Here is an 18,273-nt window from a genome sequence, read left to right on the forward strand (position 1 = left end):
TCCCGCAGGATGACCCTGCAGTGGAGTCGTTTGAATTGACAATCGCTTCCAGTAAGTGCTGAGGGCTGGATCTTCATCCAGGAAGACAGACCAAAAGGACAGCAAGGAAGGAGGGGCCCCGTGGAGTGGGGGGTGCAGCTTTCTGGAGAAAGAAAGTGGTGCCTGAAAGGCTCAGAATCTCCCAGCTGTCAGAGCCTGGCTGTGCAATCATCTTTAATGCGTGCTCAGGAAACAGCATTCACTCGCCACGTTACCACCAAAGTCACCTCTGCTGAATGACACGCTGAAGCCGGTGGCCCAGATGAAGGCCAGCGAAGCTCCTTCTTGTGTCAGGCAAACCCTCACATTTAATGGATAGGGAGCACATACATCATACACCATTAAAGCTGCCAGTTTCCATCTCTTTCACACCATTAGTTGAATATATATATCACTAAAGGAAGTGAGTTACAATATAAAAATATGGTAATTCACATGGTCAGGTCACAATTGACAGCACATTTGGGGGGCTGCTTTCCTGAACTGTCTCCAGAGACCCTATATTTAGTGAAAAGACAGTTCCCAGAAAAATTTTCATAAATATTCTCCATGGAGGGAAAATGTATATTTATCACTTCACATAAAAAGAAATCTAAAGTAAATGTTTTAGTAGCTGGCTTCTCAGAAAGTGACTATTTTTAATCCATAGCTGGAAGAATTTTTCTTATCAACTTTGTCAAAGTCAGGGAAGGCACTGGTCCGAGTTACCAGCAATGATATTACCAGCAGAGTCCTTTTTTGTTTTCTGCTTCTTTGTCCTCCCTGTAGCCATACTTCCTATCCTATGTTTGGATCCTGATGTTGGATATTTTTAATTTTCTATATTTTATGATGCTTTGATATCTTAGAGACTTGCTGGCAAGGGAGAGACTGTGCCTCCCAGGGTAAGCGAGTTGCTGCAGAGAACAGATGGGTCCCCTGTAACTGCACCTTTCACATGCCAGCCACCCAACCCAGAGCCCAGCCTCTGGTCACCTCCTTAATTGGGCTATTAGAACCCTGGCCACTGTCCCCTGCCTTACTCATCCCACAGTCAGGTACCAGACAACTAGGGACAGCCCCTGTGCCCTGAAGCCCACTGAAAATATTCAAACTACTTTGCTCAGCCTGCTTATCCTTCCTGCTCAAACTGTAATGATTCTTACCCATGTTTCGCTCCGGAACCCCTGGTCCTTCCTTGATGTGGTGCCCCCCACCCCTCCTCTTGGGCAGGAACAAACTATCTTTTCTTTTAAAATATTATTTATTTTTTTTAAATTAATTTTATTGGAGTATAGCTGACTTAGAAAGTTGTTTAGTTTCAGGTGTACAGCAACATGTATATCCATTATTTTTCAGATTCTTTTCCCGTAGAGGTTATTACACGGTATTGAGTAGGTTACTCTGTGCTATATAGGAGGTCCTTTTTACCTATTTATTTTATATATAGTAGTGTGTTTATGTCAATCCCAACCCCTTAATTTATCCTTCCTGCACAAACTGTCTTTTCAGTGGCGTTTGTCTCTTAATCTGTTGGCCTAACCAGAACTTAATAATAAAATTTGCATATTTTTGGCCATGCCTACCACATGCGGCAATTCCCAGGCCAGGGATTGACCTTAAGCCACAGCAGTAACCCAAGCCAGCAGTGACAATACCGAGTCCTTAACTGCTAGGCCTCTAGGGAACTCCTAAAATCTGCATTTTAAAATAGGGAAGCAATCTAAAAAAATAAAAATAAAACAGGGAAGTGGAGAAATGTTCTGATTCTGCTTTTTAATGGCTCAGAGCAATGGCTTTAAGGACTGTCCCTCAAACTGCATGTGAATATTCCTAGCCAGCCTCTGCTTTATCATACTTGGTCTCAGTAAGATGAGACTTTATTCCAGTTGAATGGGTCATCTTGCACACTGGCTGAGGGAAACTATACACTGACAAAACTTCTGGAGTCCAGCAGCTGTAGGAGACAAGTATAAAATTGGAAAGCCTGAGATTGGTCAAGGCAAGACCAGACCAGTGTGAGTTTATTGAGGCAGGACGACTATCAAAAAGGGGTGCAGAGAAGTCAGACTGAAATCTGATAGGATAAGATGGAGAAAACTTCATTCAACAGAAGTCCTTAGAGGCAGGGCTCTGGCTTGTGATGAGTGCATTGACAAATGAGTTGGACGGCGTTCTCATCTTGAGACCCAAGGATGAAGATGCAGGTACCTGTGTATGAAGATGTCATGGTTTCTTAGGGTTGGGCAGATGTGGACACCTGGCAACCGCTATGTTGGGTGAGGGCCTCAATGGGGTAAGTTTGGGGGCACAGGGTTGGAGGTCAGAGAAGTCATCCAGCAGTAGGACCAGGAAGAGGTGTTTGCCTGGAGCAGAGAGGGTGGGGGAAGGGAGGTGTTTTGAAGACGGTTCCAAGCAGAGCAATCAGACTGCAAAGGCCAGAGAGGAAGTGAGCCAAGGAAGGGTTTACAAAAGGCAATTATACATACAGATTTTCATTCAGTTTTTGAAAAAATTGTGGTAAAAATCATGTAACATAAAATTTACCATTTTGTCATTTTTAAGCATAGTTGAGTAGTGCTAAGGATCTACACATTGTTGTAGAACAGAAATTTTTCATCTTACAAAACTGAATGTCTATACCTATGGAATAACTTTTCATCCCTCCTCTCCCTACTTCATCCGTCCTTCTCCCTAGTGTAACTACCATCCTACTTTCTGTTTCTGTAAGTTTGACTACTTTAGATACCTCATATGGTAAAATCATGCATTTATGTCTTTTTGTGATTGGTTTATTTTAACATTTTTATTATTATTATTATTTTGGCTGTGCCCACGTCATGTGGAAGTTCCCTGGCCAGTGGCCAGGGATCAAACTCACAAAATAGTAGTGACCTGAGCCCGAGCAGGGGCTGCTGCAGTGACAACAAGCAGGATCCTTAACCCTCTGTGCCACAAGGGAACGCCTTGTGATTGGTTTATTTCACTGATCATAATATCCTCAAGGTTTATCCATGTTGTAGCTTGTGACAGGATTTCCTCTTTTTTCAGGTGGAATGCTATTCCACTGAATGTATATATCACATTTTCCGTATCCATTCATCTATGATTGGACATTTGGGTTACTTCCACCTCTTGGCCACTGTGAATAGTGCTGCAGGGAGCACCGGTGTGCAGATTTCTCTTTGAGACCCTACTTTCAATTCCTTTGGATAAACATGAAGAAGGGGGATTGCTGGATCATACGCCCGATTTTAATTTTCAAGGATCACTCTAGTGGCTGTGTATAAAGTTAATTTTACATGGGGCAAATATTGGAGGTGGAGAGATCTGTTGAAAAGTTCAGGCAAGATGTAATGCTTGTTAAAACCAAGGTGGAAGAAGAAGAGAGAGAGGAGTGGGTGGGTCAGACAGAATGATTCTAACTGTATTGACTGGTTGAATGGGAACTAGGGATGAGGAGTCAGTGGTGGAGCTTAGGTTTCTCATTTGGAATCATGGTGGATGGTGGAGCCTGGCACTGTGCTAGAAGCACAAGAGAAAGAGGGGGATTGGATCCCCACTGTTTGGGCATGGTGCCTTAGCAACACTGGGGGCAGATGGCGATGGAGAGGCTGAGGTTTACAGTCTTAAAAGAATGCCTGGACCAGGGCAGCAGCAGCAAGAGTGGAAAGGAGAGTCAGACCACAGGAAGAATCTGTAATAGTGTGTGGGAGCTAGTTGATTGTGGGGCCTTATAGGAGAGATACCTCCTAGCATGCTGAGGGAATTTTGATGGATAGTGTGACACTAAGCTACATGGAATTTTAATGACTATTTTGCATCGTTTTAGATAAGTGGATTTTGAGATGTAAGTGTAACATACGTAGGTAACTAGTTGGGAATACTGGTATACCAGTTTAGTATTTTATTTATTTATTTATTTACTTTTTAGGGCTGCACCTGCAGCATATGGAAGTTCCCAGGCTAGGGGTCGAATCGGAGTGACAGCTGCCAGAGTACACCAGGGCCACAGCAACGAAGGATCTGAGCCGCAACTGTGACCTACAGCACAGCTCAAGGCAACACCAGATCTTTAATCCACGGAGCTAGGCCAGGGATCGAACCCATATCCTCATGGATACTAGTTGGATTCATTTTGGATTCGCCACAATGGGAACTCCCTAGTTTAGTATTTTTAAATTAAGACAAGGTTCAGTCTAAAGATATGGATTTGACATTATTAATAGGAAGGTAGGAAAGGAGGTTAGGGTAAGTAGAACCTAAAGAAAAGCAGAACAGAGGGCAACAGATAAAACCTAGTGGAACATCAACATCTTAGGGGCAAGTGAAGGAAAAAGAGCCAGGCAAGGTGCATGGGAAGGGCTTGAGATGGAACAAAGGAGGGAGTAGTGTGAGAAGAGCTAGGGAAGGAAGAGAGAAACGGCAAAGAAGTTTTCTGGATAGGTGGCAAAATCTGGACTAAAGGCGTGTGGACAGAGCTGATGAGGAAGGGAAATGTGATTCTACCTAAGTTCAGCTGCCTGATAAACCTTATAAACACAAATTCTTCCCCAGTGGATGGTGACTTATTTCTGTTACTTTCTATAGACTAGTGGTTCTCCATGGGTTGGGGGTGGTTTGATTTCCCTGGGTTCATTTTTGGTTGTCACATGAGGCAAGGATGCTTCTGACCATCCGGTAAGTGAGAAGCCAGGGATGCTGCTCAACACCCTATAATGCCCTGGACAGCCTCCCAGTCCCTAGCAAACCACCTCCCGGCCCCACACATGAAGAGAGAAGACTGAGAATGCCTGATGCAGACTCTGTGTGTTGGGTGCACTTATTCTGCACATCTTAGAGTCTCAGGCACTGTGTTCACAGTGAGAACTGCCTGCCACTAAAGGGCATTGCAGCTCTTTCTAGCTGGTGCTTCAACAGCAGGGGCCCCATTTGAAAGTGGAATTTGAAAGGTTCTAGCCAGCCAGCCCACCTTTTCAACCAACGCAAGCTTATCTTAGCACAGTAATTTTAGGAATCATTCTTAATAAGTGCCATGAGAGACTGAAGGAAAATGTAATCCAAGAACTAAACATCTGAACTCAGCAAGGTCACTCTTTCCTTGGTCCCCTCCTCCCAGCTTCTGCTGTGAGTCCACTCACCTCTGAGTCTGGGAGTGAGCCAGTCTCTCAAGTTGTGCTCTCAGTGCTCTTTGAAGCTTTGGCCCTACTGATAGCCCCAGGCATGACAGCTCCAGAGCCCTGAGATCTTTCAGCTCCGGTTTGCACATTGGAACTTTCTTAATTGAGAGCAATCACTAATAGCTCCATTTTCTATAAACCAAACAGCATGAACTCCTCCTATCCACCTGATTTCTCTGGGGTCCTGATTTCTGCTGTCAGGCAGGTGGAGCCAGAGCAGGAACATGGGAGGCTGTGTGTTCATACCAAAGCTGGCTCATAGTTCATCTCAGTCTCGCCTCCCAGCTCTCAGAGCTCACACTTGGAGGGTCCAAGTGTGCCAAGTGGCACAGCTTGGCTTACAGCCTCCTTGACTGTCCATCAGCTGGAAAGCAAAGGTTGCCAAGTGACTTAATGTCTCTTATGTAAAGTGAGAATGACCATACCTCCCTTGGAAGATTGCTTTGAGGATTAAATACAGGTAAAGTGTTCAGAGCATTGCCTGGCACAGACCAAAATAATGTTAGCAACATTAGTTATTAGATACTCTGTTACTTTCCCTGGATGCTTTAACAAGTATCAGGAACTGGATGGCTTTAAACAACAGAAATGTATTTTCTTACAGTTCTGTAAGCAAGAAGTCTCATGTCAAGGAATTGGCAGGGTTGAATTTCCCCTGAAGGTTCTAGGGAGGAATCTTTGCCTTTTCCTAGCTTTTGGTGATTGCTGGCATCCTTGGTGTCCTTTGACTTGTAGCTCCAACTTCTGCTCTATCATCATACCTTCTCACCCATGTGTGCCTGTGTATCTTCAAATAGCCCTCTCCCTGTAAGGACACTACCAGCTGTTGGTTTTAGGACCCCCATCTAATCCAGTATAATTTCCTCTTAACTAATTATATCTGCAAAGACCCTGTTTCCAAGTAGGATCACCTTCCAAGGCTTCTGATGAACATGAATTTTAGGGGAGCACTCTTCAACCCACTACAGGACCATTAAGGTTAATTGACACATTCATATTGATTTAGCAAGTACTTCTCTTGGTGAGGAAAATCTATCAATATGTTTAGTTTTTTTTTTTTTTCAGACAAATTTTAAAAGCTGGTTCTTTAAAAACCATCTGCATGTTATAGCCTGAATATCATCCTGTAGAGACAATTTATAAAAACATCAAAAATAGTGTTTGACTCAGACTTCCTCTGGCATGAGAGCTGGCAGGAGAACTGGGGTGGGAGGAGGAGGCTGAATCCAATTCAGACTACCACCTGTCCACAGACAAGGTGACAGCCCTCCATGAAATTGACTCAGGCAGCATACTATGCAATGGAAAGAGTCACTTTTCTGGTATGCCAACCAGAATTGGATCTGTGTGTTCTGAACATGAAGCCCCCAGTATCTCCATGCAGCATCAGAAAACATGTAGTCAGAGAATGGTGCCAGTCAAAACCCTATTTATGGGCAGAACATCCATGCGAGCATCTCTTTAGGTGGGTGTCCCCTGCCCCCAGGTTTTCCAGGTGGGAGAGACCACCAGGTGCACAGCACTCAGATGTGCATTCAGATGTATGCTGCTTGAAGTCCCAGGCAATTGCTGATTCCTTCACATTCTTGTCGTGCGTGAGAACCGGGAGATACTTTCTAAGTCAGTATCTGAATGTAGTCAAATGCATAAGATACCCATTTAGCTTGCACACAATCCACCTGAGAATATTCAGCTTCTTTATATTCTTGTTGATAACTGCCCTTGTGGACACGTCTTCCATAGCGGTGGTTCTCAAACCTTTGTGTGCATGCAGATCACCCAAATATCTTGTTAAAATGCAGATTCAGATTCAATATGTCCTGGATGGGCCCAAGGTTCTTCATTTCCAATAAGCTCCCAGGTGATGCTGATGCTGCTGGCTCACAGCAAGGGCAATAGATAAAGTAGCAAGGCTCTGTGCGAAATGCCCACCCCAAATTGTTTCCCGCAGGTGTACAGCCTGAGCAAAGGTACTTGTAGAATAAAAAAATCTGACAATGAGAAATACATTCACTATCCAAAGGAAGAATGTCAGACCAGAAAGTAGGAACCAGGTGTTGGCATTTAAATCCTGGCTTTGCTACTGAGTTGGTATAGTATCTTGGATACATCATTTAACCTCTTTAATGCCTCAGTTTCTTGACTGGTACAGTAGGGGTGATAATGCTTCCTTTAATGACCCATCATTTAGGTGAGAATTAGGTGATTCATTTTTTAAAACTCTGTGAAAAGTGTAAAGCATTATTAAAGGTTAAGTTATTCTTTCCCTCCACACTGCCTGGAGGATGAAAGATGGTGTTAGCCTGTGGAGAAGAGCGCTGTGACATAAAGAGCTCCATCCGTAGCCTCTGTCCAGGCTTCTTTGAGAAATGTATCCTTCTGGGTGCTCTGGGACAAAAACATGTTCAAACATAAAGCTTTTATTAATAACTTCTAGTAACGATATATTTAGCATTTACTCAACTTTTTGTGCATGGAAGGTATCCTGGGGCTATGGATGTATCAAGATGAATAAGGCAGGGCTCTAGACATGGAGGAGTTGAACTGCACAGCAAGAGCTAGATCATGGACCTGAAGTCCCATACAGAGTGGACCGAATCATGTATCATGGGAGGGCAGGGTCTTCCCTGCCTGGCGTCACTGATATACTGCAAGGCTGTTCCACCTATTTCTCCATGGCTGCCTCATGGGCCCTACACTTTCTTTGTTTCAACGATCTTACATCTGTCCTGGGTAATGAAAGGTGGTGCTGACCAGTGGTTGAAATCTGGGATCTGGAGCTAGACTGTCAGGTTTGAAGATAAGCTCTGTGTGACTTTGATTAGTTTGACCTCTCTGTGCCACAGAAAGGCTGATCTCTATACTGAAGGTACTATAATATTGTCTGCAATAGAAAGCTCTTGTGAAGATCAAATAAGTATAAATTATTTATATATATACACATACATCCATATGTATATATTTATACAGTAAGCTTTATGGGTTAACTATTAATGTTGAGTGAAAAGAGTATCTATAGAGAGCAATAAGGGTGGGGTTCAGCCTGCCTTGGATCCAGGTTGGTACACTTTTTCCCTCTGGTGGATATTCCACAGGCAGAGTGCAGGTGCCTGTGGTGAAAGACCCCCTGCCCCCACACCCAGCACCATGAGATGGACAGTTACTGGGGCTTCCTTCTTGTGTAATGTGGCACCTTGAGTGACAGCAAGTAACCCACAGTGGTGGCTTGGCTTTTGCCCTCTGGTTAGGCTCCCTTCAGTGGCCATCCAGGTCCTAAGTCCTGGGTTGCCCCCCACCCTCCCCGGGCAGAACATCTGGTCTGTCCTCTGTCCTTCCAGATTTCTTCCAAGGTCACATGTCATTGCACTCCTCCTGGAAACTCTCTCCTAATCTCCTTTAGGGCAGAAGAGGATGGAGATAGGGTGGTCTCCTTCTTTCTCCATCCTCCTGTCCAGTTCTCCTGCTGGGTAAATAGTATATGTCCTGCTTATCTCATGTCTTCTGTTTTTGTAGCAAACTATGTAAATACTCATTGCCTCTGCATGACTACGCTCAGTCTTGAGGCAACCTGGAGGCCTCATGCACAGATGTAGGAAAAAGAAAAACAAAAATTTTAATTTACGAAGCCTCTACATAAATGCAGGAAAGGTGCCAACACGGGAAAGGAGGGCAGAAGAAGGGCCCCGCAATCAACCACAACATATTTGTTGTCATCTCCATACAAGACACTGTGGGTCAAGCAGGAGGGATTAAGTCTGCAAAGAGCAGCTCTCCCAGTGATGTGTAGCTGGGGAAAGACTGACCCCTCATGGAATCTGAGACAGAGGAAAGTGTTCACGAAGGGAAGGCACAAAGTGCTGAAGAAGAAATGGCAGGACCCTAATTGTCACCTCTTTCAGGAAGCCTGGAGGAAATTATTCATCCATTCATTCTTTCTACAAGGGTTTCTGGTAGACCTTTCTTTCCCCCTATTCCAGGTCACCTAAGGCTTTTATAGTGGCTTATATATTTCTCACTATAGTCTGAATAATTAGTCTGCTTCCCTTTCCTATAACATTGTGGATAGCAGTGAATATGGTTTTCCATCAAAATATGTTTGGCAATAAAAGAATATGAAGTGAGATTCTGGTTCTGCCATTTACTGGCCATATGATTTTGAGCACATTACTTAACCTTTCGGAATTCAGTTTTCTAATCTACTGAATAAGAATGATAATACTTACACTAGTCACCCTGGGCTGCCAAAGAGAATACCTTAGACTGAGTGGCTTAAACAACAGAAATTTATTTGCTGACAGTTCTCCAGGCTGGAAATTTCAGATCAAGGTCCAGCAGGGTTGGTTTTTGGTGCAAGCATGCTTCCTGGTTGGTAGATGGCAACATTTTTTCTGTGTATTCATGCAGTGGAGAGAGAGAAACACACACACACACACACACACACACACACGCACACACACACACACGCACGCGCGCACACACACATCTTCCTCTTCTTATAAGGCTACAGTCCTGTTATATTAGACCTCTATAATCTCACTTAACCACTTAACCTTAACTACTTCCTAGCAATCCTGTCTCTAGAGTCAATCACAGTGGAGGTTGGAACGTCAACCTATGCATTTTGGTTAGGGAATAAAACTCAGTCCATGACAAAGTGCATGCAGTCATTTCCCACAAGTTTTTTCCTCCATGGAGGAAGCAGGTCCAAAAGAACCCTGCCAGCCCCCCTGTGCCCTGCCTCCTCCCCACCCCCCAAGCATTGAGGAGCAAGATCTGAGCTGAGTAATGTTCCCCACCAGTGGTCCATTCCTTCTAAGGAGCCCCATTGTTCTTTCCTGCCAGCTGCTACCTCAGTCCATAGACCTGTCCAATAACTTTAAACCACAACAGGCAGGACCTGGCCCTACTCCCCTTCCTATCAGAGGTTCCAAAGCCCCAGGGAAAATGAGCAGAGGCAGATGCCCACCAGGGCACGACGTGGACTTACTGCTTCTGCCTCTCATGGCAGATCTTCTTGCCCAGGCAGAAGTATCTGGGAAGGCAATTCTTTCAGAATGAAAGGCACTTGCTTAACATAAATAAGTTAGAGAAGCCACACATGCTTCTTTTCAGAGCAGCAATCTGCTCCAAGGTGCTGTTTTTGACTCTTGAAATAGGAAGGACTGGGGCTTGAGAAAGTCTGTTTTCTTACCAGTGATTGAAAGCGTTTGTTCAGGAGTTCCCATTGTAGCTCAGCAGAAATGAACTTGACTAGTATCCATGAGGACACAGGTTTGATCCCTGGCCCCACTTAGCGTGTTAAAGGATCTGGTGTTGCCGTGAGCTGCAGTGTAGGTTGCAGATGTGCCTTGGATCCCACATTGCTGTGGCTGTGGTATAGGTGAGCAGCTGCAGCTTTGATTTGATCCCTAGCCTGGGAACTTCCATATGCCATGGGTGTGGCCCTAAAAAGAAAAATTAAAATAAAATAAAAGCATTTGCTCATATGTAATAAGCATGATAAGACATGTTTTCACATGACACGTCACTGTATTTAAAAATGAGGTAAAACCAGCTTTTTTTTTTTTTTTTTTTTCCTAATTGAGTTTATTGTACTTCTGGTTGTTATATGCAGGGCAATGTAGGCTCTTTGCTAGAAGCCAATCTGGAAACTGTGAGCAATGCAAGATAAGGTTCCTGCCCTTGAAAGGTTTCCAATCTAGCCCAAAAGACAAAGCAAACATGTGTGAAAACATTAACACAGTATGGGACTTTGTAGCATTTCAGGACAGTAATGACCTGTCTATCTGTACCCACTTTGTAAGGTCATAGTAAAATCGAAATTAATAAGAGAAAGCAGAAGTGGTTGAATATATGGATAAATGCATGATGGCCAGTGAGGATGGGTCACAGGAGACTTAAGAGCCAATGGAATGGGGTTTGGGGGGCATTGTTCTGCCTCTGGAGAAAGCCTTGGAGAACACAGAGCCTCTTCATGGCTGAGCTGGAGTGTTGTTGTCAATCACTCAAGGACCACAGCCCTTCCCAGCTCCTGGAGAACTTGAGTTACACCCATCCATTCACAGTGCTCACAGGCAAGGGAGGATTGGTTCTTTTTTTAAAAAAAAATTCCACTTTTTGCCTTTCAATTGATAGAGCAGATGGAAATCTTGCTTCTCAATTACCCAGTGTCCCCATTTGATCTGAGTACATCTGGAAGGAGATTATTTGAATACTTTTGTTTTTTTAAAAATGAGAGTGAAAACAGGCATGGAGTTGGGGGAGGCTTTTTATCTTTTTCTCCCCCTGCCTGCCCCATCAATATAGTTCCCCAAGAAAAACAAAGAAATAAACTCTTACAACATTAAGTCACAGCAGGGACTACTTCTGCTCTATTCCTTTCATCTCAAAATAAACTTAATTTATAAGGACTGGGAGGGCTACAGTGAGATTCTGCAATGCAAATAAAACACAGCATGAACACATACACAGGAAGAAAGTTTTGTGCTGTAAATATACCCAGGAAGTTCAGAGAGGCATAAAAAAGTTGGGGAAGGCGGGAGAAATGATTACTTTGGAAATGAATTGCGAGTTTCCATTTTTAAGGGAACATATGTTGCTACAGTTTTCTCTTCCAGGATCGACTAGAAGGTGGCCTTTAGCCAGTTTTTTACTATGATTGATTGGACTGGCTGAGTTGCATTTGATATGCCCATGACAATGCTGTTCTTTGGGTATTTTCATTCCCACTTCTCTTCTTGCAGCCTGATCAGTTCAGAGCCATGGCATCACCACCTGCAATTCAGCCGTTTACCATTTATTTCTTCCGGCGATTAAAACGTGCTAACCAAGCCAGGCCTGACTTACCAATTGAAGCATGTCTCCCTCTACCCTACTTTTCTGAAATTCCAGATTTAAGGCTAGAAGCAAAGACTGAATGCTAAATCTTTCCCTGACTCTGCTGTTAAATCAGAGGATGCTGTTTGGACCAGGCGGGGATCTAGGACCAGCCTTCACTAAAATTGTAAGGCTTGAAGTTTTGTCTCTGGGCACTGGCTGTCCTCTTTCTCTGCTGCTGCAGAGAAGCAGCTTTCTGCAGGCTTTTTATAGCTGCATTTTATAGCTTTCTTCAGGCTCTCCATTTCTATCCATGTTCCTTTAGGCAGGAGGAAGGCCATCTGACTGTGTTCAGGCCAAGGTATTAGAGACACTATGAGCTACCAATCTTAAGAATATTTGAATTTATAAAATAATGCCTGCGAGTTGCACAGCTTAACCGAAAGACATATTAATGGTGGGGTTTCAGACATGGTAGATCTTGGGTTGGGGAAACTACTGGGGACATGAAAATGTCTTGACACTGAAGAAAAGCCATAATTTATTTAGTTTCCTATTTACCTCTCTCTGTGTCTCTCTATCCATCTTTGATCTCAAGAGTTTATTATTTATAATAACTAGATGCTATGCTCAGACATTTATAAGCTTGGAATCTCTCTTCAGACCAGGTAAGAATGCTCCCAGGATGCTCTCCATACACTGCCTGAGGAGTCTGGTCTCTCTTCCCTGAGTGAAAGGAAGAGCTGGTCATAAGCAAAGAATGAGAGGAGAAACATTGGCTTTTTGCATCAGCTTTCTCTTTCCAGCTCTTCTCTTCCCTAGGTTCTGTTTGGAGACACAGGGTGCCTTTGTTAAAAATTTGAGGCAACATTAAGGCTACTCAGGGACACTATCAGATCATCAAAAGTTTTAAACAGAACCTGAATCCCAAAAGTAAGAGGGGAAGCTTGCTATTGCATAGAGTCCGCGAGAGAGAATCAACCACTCAATTTAATTCTTTAAAATCCTTTTAATTAATTGTAAAGACATGAAGACATTTTAATGAAGCTCAGTATTTAATTCAGGATAGTTGTCCTAGTGATTGTGCAGTGATCTCTTTAGTGACATGATTAAGGGGGCTGGTCTGGGGAGGTGAGAGCAATCTTTCTATAGCGGTCTTCTTCCTAGAAAATATCATTAGATGAAATGATTTACAAGGGGGTGTTGGCTGACAATGAGTTTTGATCAGTCACCAACTCTCTTTTCTGTTTCTTTGGGACTCACTTGTAAAGAGAAAGAAAAGTCACTCCTTGACCCCAATAGAACATGCACTGTAGGTCTGGAACTGTTCCAGAGTTCCATGTCTGGGACTTTACCTATATTAACTCATTTAGTTATTGTAACAACTCGGTAATGTAGGCGCCATCATTAACCTGGATTTATGAAGGAAATGAGGTTCAGAGAGCTTAAATGACTCACCCAGAGTGACACATTTTGTAAGCAGTAGAGCAAACATCTGAGCCCAGGCAGAGTTCTGACTATAAGACCAAGCTGTTACCCTCCATCTCACTGGCTCTCATCTCACGTCTTCAGTCCTGATTTATGCTTCTCATCTACCTCTTGTCCCCTGTATCCTCCGCTGTTGCTCTCTCAACACTTGCCTCTTTCCCCACAAAACATTATGAATTTCCCAGGACTAGGAATTGCATCTTAGATTTGCATTTGTACTCCTTATCATGTGCTGCTGGCACAAAGCATCATGAGTGAATAGTGCATGTTTCCTAACTATTTATTTATTTATTTATTTTTGTCTTTTTAGGGCCACACCTGTGGCATATGAAAGTTCCCAGGCGAAGGGTCTAATTGGAGCTTCAGTTGCTGGCCTATGCCACAGTCACAGCAACATGGGATCCGAGCCATGTCTGTGACCTATACCACAGCTCACACCAACACCGGATCCTTAACCCACTGAGCAAGGCCTACGTCCTCATGGATGCTAGTTGGGTTCATTAACTGTTGAGCCACGATGGGAACGCCCATGTTTCCTAACTTTATTACAAAATAATTTTAGAGCAGTTCCCTGGAAAAAAAAGCACGCTGCTGTAGGCCCTGGGATCCCCTACTCCAACTGTTCTTAGTCCTTAGTGAGCTGGCTTTGAGTCTTTCTCACTAATCTCCACTGAGAAACCTGCTGGAATTTGGAGAGGGGCCCCTACTGGACTGTGGTCTGCAGTGGGCTTCTTGGATTTGTTAACTTTGTCCTGAATAATTCCACGGTGAATTGTTCCCATGATGACTCAGGTGCAGATGACATCAGAGAATCTGAGTGTCGGAAGAGATCCCTGGAAAGTCCCGGTAGGTAAATGACTGACTTTCAGGACAGGTGCTTTTTCTTCTGGAAAATCTCCAGGGTAGATGAGAAGACCATATTTTAGTCACTTATTACTGATATTTCCTTAATTTTTATTCCTTCTTCTTGTGAAAAAAATTCAATTTAACGTAAAAGAGTCAAATTAAAAATAACAGTAGCACTCATGCTTTGAAAGGAATAGCAAGAATAGATGTTCCCAGGCACCTAGGATGTGCTAATCTAACAGTTTTTTTAAATTGATCTTGGCTCCGAAAAGTGAAATAAAGTTGCATAATTTTCCTTGTAAGAAAAAGAAATCTAAATTTTTGATAAATGATATGCTCTGTGGAACTAAATTCACAAGGTCCTTTAAAAAGGTCATTTAAGTCATTAGTGAACATTATATCTAAATATGAATGATACCACTTTAATGGATGCGTCTTATATCAGGCCTCTCCTGATGCATATTCTCCCAAAAACTTAGCTATGGGTGTTGGGAGATCGGTTGGGGTAGCAGGTCATTTGAGGGTATTCAAAGCATGTGCACAAACATGAATGATCACCCTGGCTCATTACAAGAACCCTCTGCAGATTGGTCAATAGCGCAGGTATGATTGTCCTTATGTTTTGTGGGGATGAAGGGACATGGAGCCAGGGCTTGTACCACAAACTCTTTGCACTATGATGTAGAAGTCTAAATTCTTGGCTTTTCTTTTTAAAATTTTGTTTTTAATTAAAGTATACTTGATTTACAATGTTGTGTCAAAATTTCTGCTGTACAGCAAAGTGACCCAGTCATACCTATATATGTGTATATGTATATATATATGTGTGTGTGTGTGTACACATATATATTCTTTTTCTCATATTATCTTCTATCATGTTCTATCACAAGAGCTATAGTTCCCTGTGCTGTACAGTAGGAATTCATTGCTTATCCATTCTAAATGTAATAGTTTGCATCTACTAACCCCAAACTCCCAGTCTATCCCACTCCCTCCCTCTCCCCCTTGGCAACCACAAGTCTGCTCTCTTTGTCTTGAGTCTGTTTCTGTCCTGTAGAAAGGTTCATTTGGTGCCATTTTTAAGATTCCACATATAAGTGAGATATGATATTTCTTTTTCTCTTTCTAACTTGCTTCACTTAAGATGAAAATCTCTAGTTGCATCCAGTTCTTATTAGGTATTTCAAAGACCTAAAAAGGAGAGCCTAGAGACCCTAGGGAATTATCTGGTTAACTTGTTCATTAGAGTGGCTGTCTCAATATCCAGCCCATTGAGAATCAAATTACCTAGCAAATGGTTATAGCACTGATTCTTAGTATTATGGAAACTCTGCAATGTTGATTAAAGTGGTTGGGCTGACAGTCACCATTCTATTGAAAGAGTGACAAGTCTTAGGTCCTCACAAAATCACCATAAATGGCAAATGGAGCTTATTTATCATTATCTTTAAATGGCCAGGGATGGTTGTCTTCCTCTGAGATGAGAAAGACCTGAGGCTGCATCTGAACTTGGCAGGTAAGATGGGTGATGGGTGGGCAGGGGGAAGAAGCCCCAGCCCATGGATATGTATTTTTCAAATCCCAGACAATCCGTTTTTACTTAAAAGAAAAAAGAGATGCAGATGTCACAAATGATGGCAGAAATACATGGTTTAGTCTCAAAGGTCTGTTTCATTTATTATGAGAAAATTTAGGGCAGGTGTTATCAGTCAAAGTCTTAATTCATCAGAGATTCTTGCTGTAATTCTGGTGAAATGTCTGACCTTAAACTGTGTCACTGGAACAAATCTACTAGGATGAGTTTGTTGTAAAGTACACCCTTAAGTAGACACAGGAAATTACTTTGTGGGCAAGCTTGTTTATGAGAAATGTAGAGAAAATATGCCAAAGGCAACCATCTCAGCTCTTGTGCAGTGAGAGGCTGAGGGATTCTTTAGGACAGTGACTGGCCAGTGTGTTCAGTGCTTCTGATAGAATGAGCTAATATTTTTTGAGATTTCCCAATGCGCCAGACACTGTCCCAAGCACTTTGTGACTCTTCATACCACCCCTCTCAGATAGGCATTCTAGTCATCCCCATTTTACTGGTGCAGAGGAGTCAAGGTGAAGTTAATAACCTTGCCCAAGGATGCACAGTTGGCAAGTGGGAGAGTGAATATTCAATCCCAGGAAGTCTAATATCACAGACTTTTTCAAGTGCCAAGTATTGGAAGAGGGGTCCTTGAACGACTAATTTTATGGCAGCTGCTTGATGCCCACAGAGCCTCCTTCCCACCAAACATGTCTGTTGGGGGAGAGGGTGGGATCACACAGCAGGTGAGTTCAAAGTGAGGGTCTTAGAAGTCTGGCTTTCTAATCCTACGGTTGAGAACTACAGGGTCTGATATTGTCTTATCTATCTCTTTCCATGAGGAAGACATTACAGAGACATCAAGGCCAACATCATACCTGAAGTAGTGCAGTGAGATAGAGCTGTGCAAATTTAGGACAGCGTCCTGACCCACTTTCTCAAAGGAAACTGAAGTGCTGCTCCCCAAAGAAGGGTGGAAGATTCTGCTAGTTGGGAAGCATGTATCTGCTGCAGCAGTGGCGGTGCACCAGAGCAGTAGCTACTCATTCAGTGGGCTGGGACATGGTCATGTTTAGCCCCTTTGGGATTGTTTTTGCATGGAACTATCACTCCTTACTCTGATTTCAGCACTAAAATGTCAGACTGACCTTTCCCCCTTCCTATTCCAATATCCATTATCCCAAACTGGCCCCTCATTATTCTCAGGTTATTGTGATCGCTTTTTTTTTTTTTTTTTTTTTTTCAAATAGTCGCACCTTTGGCATATGGAAGTTCCCAGGCCAGGGCCTGAATTTGAGCTGAAGCACTGTGGCAATACTGAATCCTTTAAACCACTGCACCAGGCCCAGGATTGAACCCACACCTCTGCATTGACCCGACTGGCTGCAGTCAGATTCTTAACGGCACACCACAGTGGGAACTCTTGCAATCACATTTTTTTTTTTTTTTTTTTTTTTTAGGGCCTCACCTTTGGCATATGGAAGTTCCCAGGCTAGGGGTAGTATAGGAGCTACAGCTGCTTGTCTACACCACAGCCAATGCCAGATCTGAGCTGCATCTGTGACCTACACTACAGCTCTGGGCAACACGATATCCTTAACCCACAGAACAAGGCCAGGAATTGAACCCGCAACCTCATGGATACTAGTCAGTTTTGTAACTGCTGAACCACAGTGAGAACTCCCTTTTCAATTTTTTTTTCCAATCACTTTTTAATCTGCTTTCCCTATATCCAATCTCTGTCCCTTCTAATTTATCCAAAGCACTATTCTAATAATTAGCTCGAATAGCACAGATCCTATCATGTTACCCTAGCAAAAAATCTTCAAGACCTTCCCAACTTCTTCTCTTTTTCTTTTGGCCATGACAGTGGTGTGCAGAAGTTTCCAAGCCAGGGCTCGAACCCACACCACAGCAGTAACCAGAGCTACAGCAATGGCAATGCCAGATCCTTAACCCACCGAGCTACCAGGGAACTCCTTCCCAACTTCTTTTGCATGGCCTTCAAGATTCTCTAAAATCTGACCCTTACTTATTTATCTTCTAGTGACTCCTCTTGATACATAAGGCCCCTCAGCTAAGTATGTAAGTTCTCTACCTCCCTGCCTTTACTCATACCATTTTCTCTATCTGGAGTGTTTCCCATCCTTCCCACAACAATCTTACTCATCTTCTGAGGATTGCACCAAATGCTGAGTCTCCATGATGCCTTCACAAATCAACTGCATTTCCCTAAATGCTGTGGTCTGGTTCTCAACTTCTTTTTATGTAGGTATCATATTTTTATTGCTTGGGATACTTAGTATTGCAGAAACAGAAAGTAATTTTAGGTAAAAAAAAACAAAGAACCAAAAA

This window comes from Sus scrofa, chromosome 15 (genome assembly GCF_054392235.1).
Source record: "Sus scrofa isolate SSC_HxYL_T2T_F1_AM1 chromosome 15, Sscrofa_HxYL_maternal_Yorkshire_Landrace_v2.0, whole genome shotgun sequence".
In the NCBI taxonomy this organism is placed as follows: domain Eukaryota; kingdom Metazoa; phylum Chordata; class Mammalia; order Artiodactyla; family Suidae; genus Sus; species Sus scrofa.